Source organism: Salvelinus sp. IW2-2015, linkage group LG36 (genome assembly GCF_002910315.2).
Source record: "Salvelinus sp. IW2-2015 linkage group LG36, ASM291031v2, whole genome shotgun sequence".
In the NCBI taxonomy this organism is placed as follows: Eukaryota; Metazoa; Chordata; class Actinopteri; order Salmoniformes; family Salmonidae; genus Salvelinus; species Salvelinus sp. IW2-2015.
In genome coordinates this window covers 38,574,334-38,586,633 of record NC_036875.1, presented here as the reverse complement: position 1 = coordinate 38,586,633, position 12,300 = coordinate 38,574,334, and the positions used below count along the sequence as shown (strand labels likewise).

Here is a 12,300-nt window from a genome sequence, read left to right as displayed (position 1 = left end):
GTGTGCCGATAATTGTGATAGTCAAAATCAAAAAAAATCTGACACACTTCTGAAACTATAGTGCTACCGCCAAGCATTTAGATTTACCATTGCGTTAGGTTTGTTAAAACAGAACCCCAAGTATTATTCTTAATCTTACCATGGCATAAGTTTAAAATGTTTTTCTGACTGGGTGCTGCTGGTGTAATCTTTTCAGACCTACTGTAAAGGAATATTCTGGATGTTTGGATAGACACACCTCATAGTCCACCTCCAGGGAGTCTCCTTCCCCCTTGGTCCTGAAGTGCTGTGTGTGGGTGTCCACGGTGAGGTTGACCTGCTTGTTGAAGCGCTCGATGAGGACAGAGTGCCAGTGCTGGTCGTCCAGAAGACTGCTGAGAGTGACCGCAACACGACCACTGCTGAACCGCAGCCTTGTGTCATCTGAAGACAGAGAACAAGATAATATGGTTACTTTGATATAGTTCATAAAACAGTCCAGTATATTGAGGAAAGAAGAGATCTGAAAGAATGTGCTCACAAGACATTCCCAAAACGGAGCACTAGAACAGTCTTCCCCAGACTCAGCTGTTCACGATGTGGATCTTTATGGTTGATAACATTGATCGTTATACAGTTGCCATAGGGACCGTATTGATTTGATTMGTATTGAAAGAAGAGGTGATCTCATAGGAAGTGCAGACAAGACAGTCATTTAAGAATCCTCTTTCCCAGCTCAGCTGCTCACAATGTGGATCCTTAACAGTCTGAGTCTATTTTGTAAATGGAGCTCAGGATCAGTGGTAACTGGAAGGGTATCAGAACACAAACATCCAGTTACCCTCCCAGACTGCACCCCAGTCTGCTTTTAAATAGTTCAAATGACTATTTAATCCTTACCCAGAAACCCTTGTGTCCTGTTACACATGACCTTTGACTCATTGACCTCTGCGAGATTACCTTTACCAGGTTGAGGTAGAGGGCCAGCCTGGCCCGGTGTGGCTAACTCACCCAGGTTGAGGTGGAGGGCCAGCCTGGCCCGGTGTGGCTAACTCACCCAGGTTGAGGTAGAGGGCCAGTCTGGCCCAGTGTGACTAACTCACCCAGGTTGAGGTAGAGGGCCAGTCTGGCCCGGTGTGACTAACTCACCCAGGTTGAGGTAGAGGGCCAGTCTGGCCCGGTGTGACTAACTCACCCAGGTTGAGGTAGAGAGCCAGCCTGCCCCGGTGCAGCTCCAGTYTGATGTAGTCGCCCCTCTGACCCTCTCCATGGAGCAGCACCCCCTCAGCCTGGCGGCTCTTGAAGCTCAGCGAGATCACATCCTTCACCGTGCTCATGGACTTCTGGTTAAACCGGTAGAGCAGCGAGCTTCTGCCATCAAAGTCTGCCACGTACGATTCTAGGGGATTGAGAGAAGATCAAAGAATCATCGTGTTTTCGAAAATTGCCCCAACGATAGCTCTCTCTGTCACGTCTGAGCTGTGAGTTTGCTGTTGCCCCTAATTTTGAGGGGAATTCAAGTGGCAAGTCCCATTTCTTTCAACAGTATTGAATTTTCACCACAACTTTTGATTGGAAGTATATGTCAAACTTGCAATTTCTTTTAGGTACTTTTTATCACAACTCTCTAGCTCTGTCTAATAGATTCTCTAACACTGTGTCTCTGCTCAGTGCTCAGTTCATGTGGATGGGCCTGAACTGAAGACATAATGTAGTAAGTTACAGCAGCAGGGGAAATGTTGAATTCCTGTTTTTAAAGCCTGGATACATTATATTTTCTGATAGGATTCAGTGTGTGTAAGTAAAGCTGTCTGAGTAAATAATGCAATCTCTAACATGCACCTGCTATTCCAATGCAGAACAGAAGAAGGGTGATGTGCCTAGAGAAACAAGGGAAGCTATGAGTAGAAGACATGTTTGGGCAAGCTGTTCAAAAAATGTTTGCTTTACATTGTATCATATACATGACTATGCAAATAGCCTTTGGAACTATCACTTATTTAAAGAATGTCTAACACATTCATGAACACACAAACAACAGGCTAGAATTCCCCTAGCTTTTTCGAATGGTTTACTCAATCTAATGAGACAGTATTGTGTTTCAGTGGAAATCACCGTGGGATAAAGAAGGCTAGGATTAATTTAAACTCCAGGGTTTTTACCCATATGTATATACCCAAATATGAAAAGTTAATAACTTAGCTGGTATGAGATGTATATACAGTTGAAGTGGGAAGTTTACATACACTTAGGTTGGAGTCATTAATACTTGTTTTCAACCACTCCACAAATGTCTTGTTGACTTCTGAAGGTAATTGGTTGCACCAGATCTTATTTAGGGGCTTCATAGCAAAGGGGATGAATACATACTGTATGCACGCACCACTTTACACATGACATTTGCATTGTAACATTATTCTACTCGCAACTAAATTCAGAAATAATTTTTATTGACAATGACATGAATGTAGTGGAAAAAAGAGAGTGAACAAATGTCAACGATGATGAAGGCCCGTGATGAAGATGCCTCTAATGACTTGCTGGCACAGAGGCCCAGCATGATGACTCAATGATGATTTATGGCATTGTTTGAATGGCAGACCATCCATGGGCTATCGTAGGGGTCAAACACACCTTATCTGTGGTAATCTCAATGAAGAGACATTCCCACAGAAGTCCTAGGGTCACTAAAGCTGGGAGAGGTGTGAAGACTGATGAAACTTGAAACTACGCAATGAATGTTACTGTGTGAATTAAATTGTCATGTAGGATTGTTTCATGAGTTCATAAAGAACTTTGAATTTTGATATGTTTCATTGTACTGTAAGTGCTATGGATGTATCGTTACAGGGAAACTGTTATCCAGTTCGTGGAATGGCGGATAGTTGGATGGCGGATAGTTCAAAGAGGAGCAACACAGAGGTGTGCTCCTATCAAACAGTGAATCATGTATCATACATAATATAGAGAATGCGTGTGAAGTGTTGTGCCTTTTGTTTTAATGTTTTGGGCCATGCAAAGTGATGTTAATTAGACGATGGGAGATACTGGGATTCGGTGCTCTTGGAAGAATAAAAGTTGGGTTTAATGGAGTAATTTGTGAACCGATCCCCTGATGTACAGTTGAAATCGGAACTTTATATAAAACTCGTTTTTCAACCACTCCACAAATGGCTTGTTAACAAACTATAGTTTTGGCAAGTCGGTTAGGACATCTACTTTGTGCACTTTGTGTCATTTTTCCAACAATTGTTTACAGACAGATTATTTTACTTATAATTCACTGTATCACAATTCCAGTGGGTCAGAAGTTTACATACACAAAGTTGACTGTGCCTTTAAACAGCTCGAAAAATTCCAGAAAATTATGTCATTGATTTAGAATCTTCTGATAGGCTAATTGACATCATTTGAGTCAATTGGAGGTGTACCTGTGGATGTATTGCAAGGCCTACCTTCAAACGCAGTGCCTCTTTGCTTGACATCATGGGAAAATCTAAAGAAATCAGCCAAGACCTCAAAAAAAAAGTAAAACCTCCACAAGACTGGTTCATCCTTGGGAGCAATTTCCAAACACCTGGAAAGTACCACGTTCATCTGTACAAACAATAGTACCAAGTATAAACACCATGGGACCACACAGCCGTCATAACGCTCAGGAAGGAGACACGTTCTGTTCCTAGAGATGAACGTACTTTGGTGCGAAAAGTGCAAATCAATCCCAGAACAACAGCAAAGGACCTTGTGAAGATGCTGGAGGAAACAGGTACAAAAGTATCTGTATCCACAGTAAAATGAGTCCTATATCGACATAACCTGAAAGGCCACTCAGCAAGGAAGAAGCCACTGCTCAAAAACCACCATTAAAAAGCCAGACTATGGTTTGCAACTGCACATGGGGACAAAGATTGTACTTTTTGGAGAAATGTGAAGATCAGCTGGAAGGATCTGTGGGCCATGGAAGCGAGGCGGTTGAGCTTTTCCATCAGAGCAACATATGACGTCCTTCCAACACCAGTTAATCTTCACCAATGGTATGGTGAAGATCCGGACGTTGCCCTCTGTTCCATGCCAGCCAACCTCAGGCACATTCTCACAGGGTGTAAAACAAGCCTCACCCAAGGACGCTACACTTGGCGTCACAACCAAGTCCTTAAAAACCTTGCGTCCGCCCTGGAGGACAAGCGAGCTGCCACCAACTCCCTACCACCCCCACAGCATCACACCCCTTACGGACGACCTTTGTCCGCGAAGGGGCTAAACCACCGAAGAGCGGCTCTACACCATTAGAGCGAGACCAGCTGCGCTTGGCCCGCGACTGGAAAATGCTAGCTGACATTGGCCGGCAACTTGTGTTTCCTCCGGAGATCGCAACCACCACCCTAAGACCTGACATGGTGCTCTGGTCCCYTTCGCTCAAGAAGGTCTTCATCATTGAGCTCACAGTACCCTGGGAGGACTCAGTAGATGAGGCTTATGAGCGAAAACATCTGCGCTATGCRGATCTAGCTGCCGAAGCACAGCATCATGGCTGGAACACAGAAGTCCGACCAGTGGAGGTGGGCTGCAGAGGTTTTGTGGCAACATCTACAACCAGACTGCTTAGAGACCTGGGAATTAAGGGCCAGAGCCAGCGTTCGGCAATRAAAGCTGTATCAGAGGCGGCAGAAGGCAGCAYTCAATGGCTCTGGATGAAGAGGAAAGACCCCAGCTGGGCCCCGAAGTGAGAGGGCCAGGAGGTATGCGGTCAACAATGCTTGACTCAGGGAGGAAGACGCCCCTGCCATGCATAGTCCCATGGGATGTTGGCTATCAACAACAAGGCAACTCCTATGACTAATTGGGAATGGGACGCAAGCGTAGGAGTGATCACCCTGTCGCTGGCCGCCTTTGGGGAAGGTGTATAGTGTGAAAGGCCGAAACACCCTAGGAACCAAAGGTACACTACTGACGATGCGCTCCCCAAATTTCACCAGTCTCACTGTTCATGAATCTTGGAAGTGCTTGCACAAATGATAGTAACATCTCATCCTGTGTTCTTGGAATCTGTTCTGATGAAACAAAAATAGAACTGTTTGGCCATAATGACCATCGTTATGTTTGGAGGAAAAAAGAGGAGGCTTGCAAGCCGAAGAGCACCATCTCAACCGTGAAGCATGGGGGGTGGCAGCATCATATTGTGGGGGTGCTTTGCTGCAGGAGGGACTGGTGCACTTCACAAAATAGATGGCATCATGAGACAGGAAGATTATGTGGATATATTGAAGCAATATCTCCAGACATCAGTCAGGAAGTTAAAGCTTGGTCGCAAATGTGTCTTCCAAATGGAGAATGACCACAAGCATACTTCCAAAGTTGTGGCAAAATGGCTTAAGGACCTCAAAGTCAAGGTATTGGAGTGGCCATCACAAAGCCCTGATCTCAATCCCATAGAAAATTTGTGGGCAGAACTGAAAAAGCGTGTGCGAGCAAGGAGGCCTACAAACTTGACTCAGTTACACTAGGTCTGTCAGGTGGAATGGGCCAAAATTCACTCAACTTATTGTGGGAAGCTTGTGGAAGGCTACCCGAAACATTTGACCCAAGTTTAACAATTTAAAGGCAATGCTACCAAATACTAATTGAGTGTATGTAAACTTCTGACCCACTGGGAATGTGATGAAAGAAATAAAAGCTGAAATAGATCATTCTCTCTACTATTATTCTGACATTTCACATTCTTAAAATAAAGTGGTGATCCTAACTGACCTAAGACAGTGGATTTTTACTAGGATTATATGTGAGGATTTGTGAAAAACTGAGTTTAAATGTACTTGGCTAAGGTGTATGTCAACTTCCGACTTCAACTGTACATAACCATGCAATCAATTACAACAGGGCACTGTCAATGATGGGGAATGCTCAGAACAGTAGTGACAACAGTTCAAGTGATTATTAGTGAAAATAACTCCGATTTGTGAACCCTTTATCGATCCGAAGTGTGAGGGGCAGGTGAACGAAATCCAAAATGAGATAAACATGGGATAGACATGGACTTGAGTCTACAGATTAATTTTTCTCCAGATGTTTTATACGAATAAAGACTTGCTAAATTATGAAAATTATTCAGTTTTACATGTCCCTCTGTGCATCCTCTGTGACTTTAAGGAAGATTTTAAACCGCTCAATCCCAACATTTATTAACATTTTCACCATCATTGTAAAGGCCTTGTTATTGTGTTGCTTTGACAAAGTCATTGCTGTCGATTATTATTCATTTAATGTGATAAGTGATTAATTTAAAGGTAAAAAACTACAAAAAATCGCTTGTTAATTGAAATGCACTTGTATTTGTATTTATTATGGATCACCATTAGCTGCAGCATCTACTCTTCCTGGGGTCCAGCAAAATTAAGGCAGTTAGCAAAATTAAGGCAGCATTCCAGGTGACTACCGCATGAAGCTGGATGAGAGAATGCCAAGAGTGTGCAAAGCTGTCATCAAGGCAGACAGTGGCTATTTGAAGAATCTCAAATATAAAATATATTTTTATTTGTTTAACCCTTTTTTGATTTTTGATGTGTTATTTCATAGTTTTGATGTCTTCACTATTATTCTACAATTTCGAAAATAGTAAAAATAAAGAAAAACCCTTGAAAGAGTAGGTGTGTCCAAACTTTTGACCGGTAGTGTATAGATAGATATATATATATATATTTTGTAAGTTACAGTACTTAAAAGGTGGAACGGCCCATAAGTGCAAGTTTGCCATCTATGACATGTTCAATGGTATTGCATGGCTCTTCATTTGCTTGCTATTAGAGCACCCCGGAGTTAAATTTTTTACAGTTTAAGTGAAATGAGGTGCTGGTGATGCTGCATGTATTAGCAGAGCACACATTCATCCAACATGAATACAGGGATCATGCTGTGGTACCATTCGGCATTATATGAAAGTGCCTGGGAATAATTATAACTGTCATGGTGCAGTATTTCACTGGCTGATCCAGTTAGTGCTACTTCAGAATGTGTGTGAAAGGCGTCCCAGTGAATCCTCTTTATTTATTTAGCATTACCCAGGCAGGGACCGGCTCTTAACTGGCACGCCTGCCTGGCTGTCGCTGTCTACCTCTATTAGCTGGTAGGATTGTGTTTCGGTCAGCATTTGCTTTGATCTGGTTTGAAGTAAAAATGTCTCTTCACTTTGCAGACACTCTATACAGTATCTCTTTAAATAGTGTGCGAAACAGGATGGTTACAGGATGGTTACACAATGGTTACAGGATGGTTACACAATGATTACAGGATGGTTACACAATGATTACAGGATGGTTACACAATGGTTACAGCATGGTTACACAATGGTTACAATGACATAATGCTATTTTCTCATGGAAACCACTGTCAACAAGGGGATACAACCAACCCCATGATAGATGACATTCTTAAACAAGCCTCAATGTCATCCGTAATAGATGTTAGGTCTGACCACACTCTTGTTAGAACATGTTTCCTTACAGTCCAGGAGTCCCCCATATTACCACATGAGTTCAGAATTCAGAATCACAGATGGCAGAATATGATGATATTAGCTGAACGTGTTTGTGTTCTGTAAGAGCTGGTGGTCACTTTAATGTAGTCACTGTCTATATGGTCTGAATGTAAGGGCTGGTGGTCTGATCACTCACTGTAGGCACAGCCGTAGACTTCCACTCTGAGTCCCACCCAGCCACTGGGGTTCCAGTCCAGGGGGACGAAGCGCAGGAAGCGGCTTCTGATAGAGTGGGACAACTTGTGGTGGACGACACCGTCAGCGTTCACGTTCCCCACAAACCTCTGCAGACAAACAGAGGAGGAAGAGGGAGAGCAGGGGGAGAGGAGAGGGAGAGAACAGGCAGGATTTAATAAGATGTAACAAGTTTCTCAGTGTTCATGCAGCGTCACTACATTTACCCTGTTGAGTGAGGTTTATGAACCCCCCATAAATACCTTTCCCCCTTTTCTCTCCACTAGACAGAATGCACTCTTGGAATGCCCTTTGTTAACTTCTCTAGGATAAGGAGAAGATAAGGTATGCATATTATTAGTATATTTGGATAGAAAACACTCTGAAGTTTCTAAAACTGTTTGAATCATGTCTGTGAGTATAACAGAACTTATTTAGCAGGCGAAACCCTGAGGACAAACCTTCAGATTTTTTTTTGTTTTGAGGTCACTCTCTTTTCAATGGGTTTTCATTGGGAATCCAGATTTCTAATTGACCTTCTTGCAGTTCCTACCGCTTCCACTGGATGTCAACAGTCTTTAGAAATTGGTTGAGGTCTTTTCCTTTGTGTAATGAAGAAGTACGGCCATCTTGAACGAGGGTCACTTGAAGTGTACTGTTTGTTGAGGCGCGTGACCAGAAAGCTAGCTACAGTTTGTTTTAATCCTGTATTGAACACAGATCATCCCGTCTTCAATTTTATCGATTATTTACGTTAAAATACCTAAAGTTGTATTACAAAAGTTGTTTGAAATGTTTTGGCAAAGTTTACAGGTAAATTTTGAGATATTTTGTAGTCACGTTGCACAAGTTGGAACCGGTGTTTTTCTGGATCAAACGAGCCAATTAAATGGACATTTTGGATATATATCGACGGAATTAATCGAACAAAAGGACCATTTGTGATGTTTATGGGACATATTGGAGTGCCAAAAACAGAAGCTCGTCAAAGGTAATAAATAAATATTTTTATTTCTGCGTTTTGTGTCGCGCCTGCAGGGTTGAAATATGCTTCTCTCTCTTTGTTTACTCTGTTGCTATCCTCAGATAATAGCATCGTTTGCTTTCGCCGAAAAGCCTATTTGAATTCTGACATGTTGGCTGGATCAATAACAAGTGTAGCTTTAATTTGGTATCTTTCATGTGTGATTTAATGAAAGTTAGATTTTTATAGTAATTTATTTGAATTTGGCGCTCTGCATTTTCTCTGGCTTTTGGCCAAGTGAGACAGTAGCGTCCCGCCTAAACTCCGATTTTTGGATATAAATATGAACTTTACCGAACAAAACATACATGTATTGTGTAACATGAAGTCCTATGAGTGTCATCTGATGAAGATCATCATCAAAGGTTAGTGATTAATTTTAACTCTATTTCTGCTTTTTGTTACTCCTCTCTTTGGCTGGAAAAATGGCTGTGTTTTTCTGTGACTTGGCTCTGACCTAACATAATCGTTTGGTGTGCTTTCGTTGTAAAGCCTATATGAATTCTGGCGCTCTGCATTTTTACTGGCTTTTGGCCAAGTGGGACGTTAGCGTCCCACATATCCCAGAGAAGTTAACATAGAGAGAGTATGGTAACATTAACAGTTTTGGGAAAGGTACAATATTTCAGTAATCCAACCAGTTGAAAGTGTAAATTGGTACTTAAAGAATATGATGTCAGATCAGTTGGTGTCTGGGACATTATATCTGATGATAGGACGACATAAATTGTATCTTGGAAAGTCTACACATTATAGTTATCAGATTCACATGGAATTGTTGTGCAATTTAAATGTTTAAATATGAAACTATTTGTGAAAAGATGAAATGTAATTTTAGCTTCTAAATGAGAGAATTGTTTTCATAAGTAAACTATGCTCACTCAGTGGCTACGCCCGAATGAACAGACATTGGTTGAGAACTATGAAACACGCCCTTCTCTCCCCCAATACAAAAGCCCGTTGTCTCAAGTCAACCTTAGTTCCCGACGACGTGAGGACTGGTGTCCATACGTTCAAAAGGGCTAATTTCAACGTGGAGGTGACAATCACCAAGCTGGAAGGATGAATTTCTACTAGACCAGCCAGAATTCAATGTGATCTGATTATGGAAAAACGGTATGAACTTTGAACTCTTATTCACTAAAGAAGAAGTGATACATCCTAGAAGTCGAGTTATCATCTGCAGCTGTAAACATACGTAGCCTAGGAAAGGACAGACAATCTCCTAATAAGAACGACAGGGTACAACGTATCCGCCCTACAACACTATGACCAGAAATATTCTTCAAAGGACACGGGCAATCTCTGCTGGGTAAAGCAGTCTTCCATCTTCAACCCATCTATCGAAGCCCAGCTCAGTGTAAATATATACCTTGCATTTTCCTTTTCCGAATGGGCGGTTATTAGAATGCATAAGATTCTGTATTTACGATAGCATAGCTTCTCAAGGTCCGATAGAGACCCAATCCCTATTGTCCCTCAAGTCTTCCCGCTCTTTAATTCAAACCCAACCCCCTTTCTTTGTGTACCAGCCGTCATATTGGTTTTGTCCGCTAGGGACTTTTTCTTTTATGACATGATTAGTAATTGATGTATGATCCATCCTGTGTACATGTAATTCTGTGTGATTATTTAGGTATTTAGTAAATAAATAATTAAGCTAATTTTTGTATTGCTGATTCAACTTGTTAGCCAGGGTTCGTGAAGATAACAATAATTTTACGACGTTCAGATGAGACTGAATAAGGTGACGATTAATAATTGACTGCTATTGATATAAAATATCTTCTGATCTTTAAGAGTTTATTCAGAAGACAGCAGCTCTATAAACACACTCCGTGGTGCCCCAGGTTATTAACGAGTGAATTGTTGCAATCACGTAATCAATCAAACGTTAGGTAATCAATTTGATAAAATGCCTGTCACATAATTTAATCAGTCAGAGACACGACAACGGTAAAGGTCAAAATTACAGTACACCTACTGTAATATTAATACGGTATCAAAGCAAGTACTGTGTAATACAATACACAATACAATAAACTCTATCGTGATCAGAATGAATGACTGAAATGCATTGAGGAGAGGGGTTTGTACCTCACAGTATTTTACTGTAATTACATCGGCTTGGTGCAAGCAGATTGGCTGCTAGGTAAAGTGATTACACATCACTGCGTATTAATGAATATTTGGTGAATTATATCACTTGCACTTCTATAGGCCTTAACAAAGACTTCCAAACTGGAAGAGACAATAGGGCCAAACAAACCAAAAGGAAATGGCAAAAAGCTCAACCATTTCAGGTTTAAGACTTGCTCCCACTCCAAACCATCCGCTATACATTTTAAATTAGAGGGGCACTATAAACACATAGGAGTTCAATTGGTACAGCCTTCTCACTCACGGGTGCAACAAATATAGCCTCTTACAAGGCACGCCTCCAAATATGTTAATGACTCAGAAACAACAATATCATGAGCCCACAAGTGATCAGAAGTGTTTTGGAACTCCAAAGATACGGTACGATAATGTATTCTGTGGGATGGAATTAAGGTAGCATTCGAGAATTTGCAGGATGCTGCAGTAAAAAGTGTCCGAGTATTTTACTTTTGATAATAACCCAAATTACCTTATAATTACATTTTTTCAGTTAATGTCCACAATTAAGCGTACCTTTAAAAATGTATGTTTAATTAAACTGCTCATCAATTTCATCATGTGAATGACGTCATCGACTCCACTGTGTATGCCCTAACTGAACATTCAGGAATTCACAAAGCAAACATTGAAAACAACACAAATTGTCAAAGTAACAAAAAAACTATTAAGAAAGGTCCTTCATTGTTCTCTATCCATTCCATAGATGGTAGTTCTGAACAACAGGTGTTTTGTTACATGGTCACTCCATAGAGACTAAGGACACTGGTGATGGGGGAAAAATCAATACAGTTACATAACGCAGTATATTTTCTGATGATATTATATCGATATTTGACTCCAAGTATTATAATTTATTTTGCTACTGTAGGTAGCGTTGGTTAGCGCTAGTCAGCTGTACCTGCGCCAAAACTCCGGTATTTTTCCCCCTATAGTTTGTTCTCCATCATTTTTATTTTGGTATTTGTTTCATTATTCCTTTATTGATATAGTCCCAAAATGTTTTGCATGTCAGCTATCAAGTTTTTAAGATATATAACATTCAAAATACAGAAATACAGCCAGTATGATGCATTTTGAATCATATGACGCTGCGTCTTGTTGTTTTGGGATGGAATTTTACTTTAAATAGTGAGCCAACATATTTTCAGCACATTTATTTCCTTGATTGACCAAAACTCATTTTCTCACACTCTCTCTTCTCTCTCTGCAGAAGACACATAGTGAGCAATTGTCACGCCCTGACCATAGAGAGCCCTTGTTTCTCTATGGTGTAGTAGGTCAGGGCGTGATTAGGGGGTATTCTAGTTTATAATTTCTATGTTGTGTTCTAGTTTATATTTTCTATGTTGGTGTTTTGTATGATTCCCAATTAGAGGCAGCTGGTAATCGTTGTCTCTAATTGGGGATCATATTTAAGTAGCTATTTTTCCCA

At 41.0% G+C, this 12,300-nt stretch overlaps 1 pseudogene; it reads right to left on the bottom strand.

Moving 5' to 3' along the window:
* LOC111959768 (contactin-associated protein-like 5) overlaps positions 1-12,300 on the bottom strand; it is a 155,476-nt pseudogene that overhangs the window by 44,251 nt on the left and 98,925 nt on the right.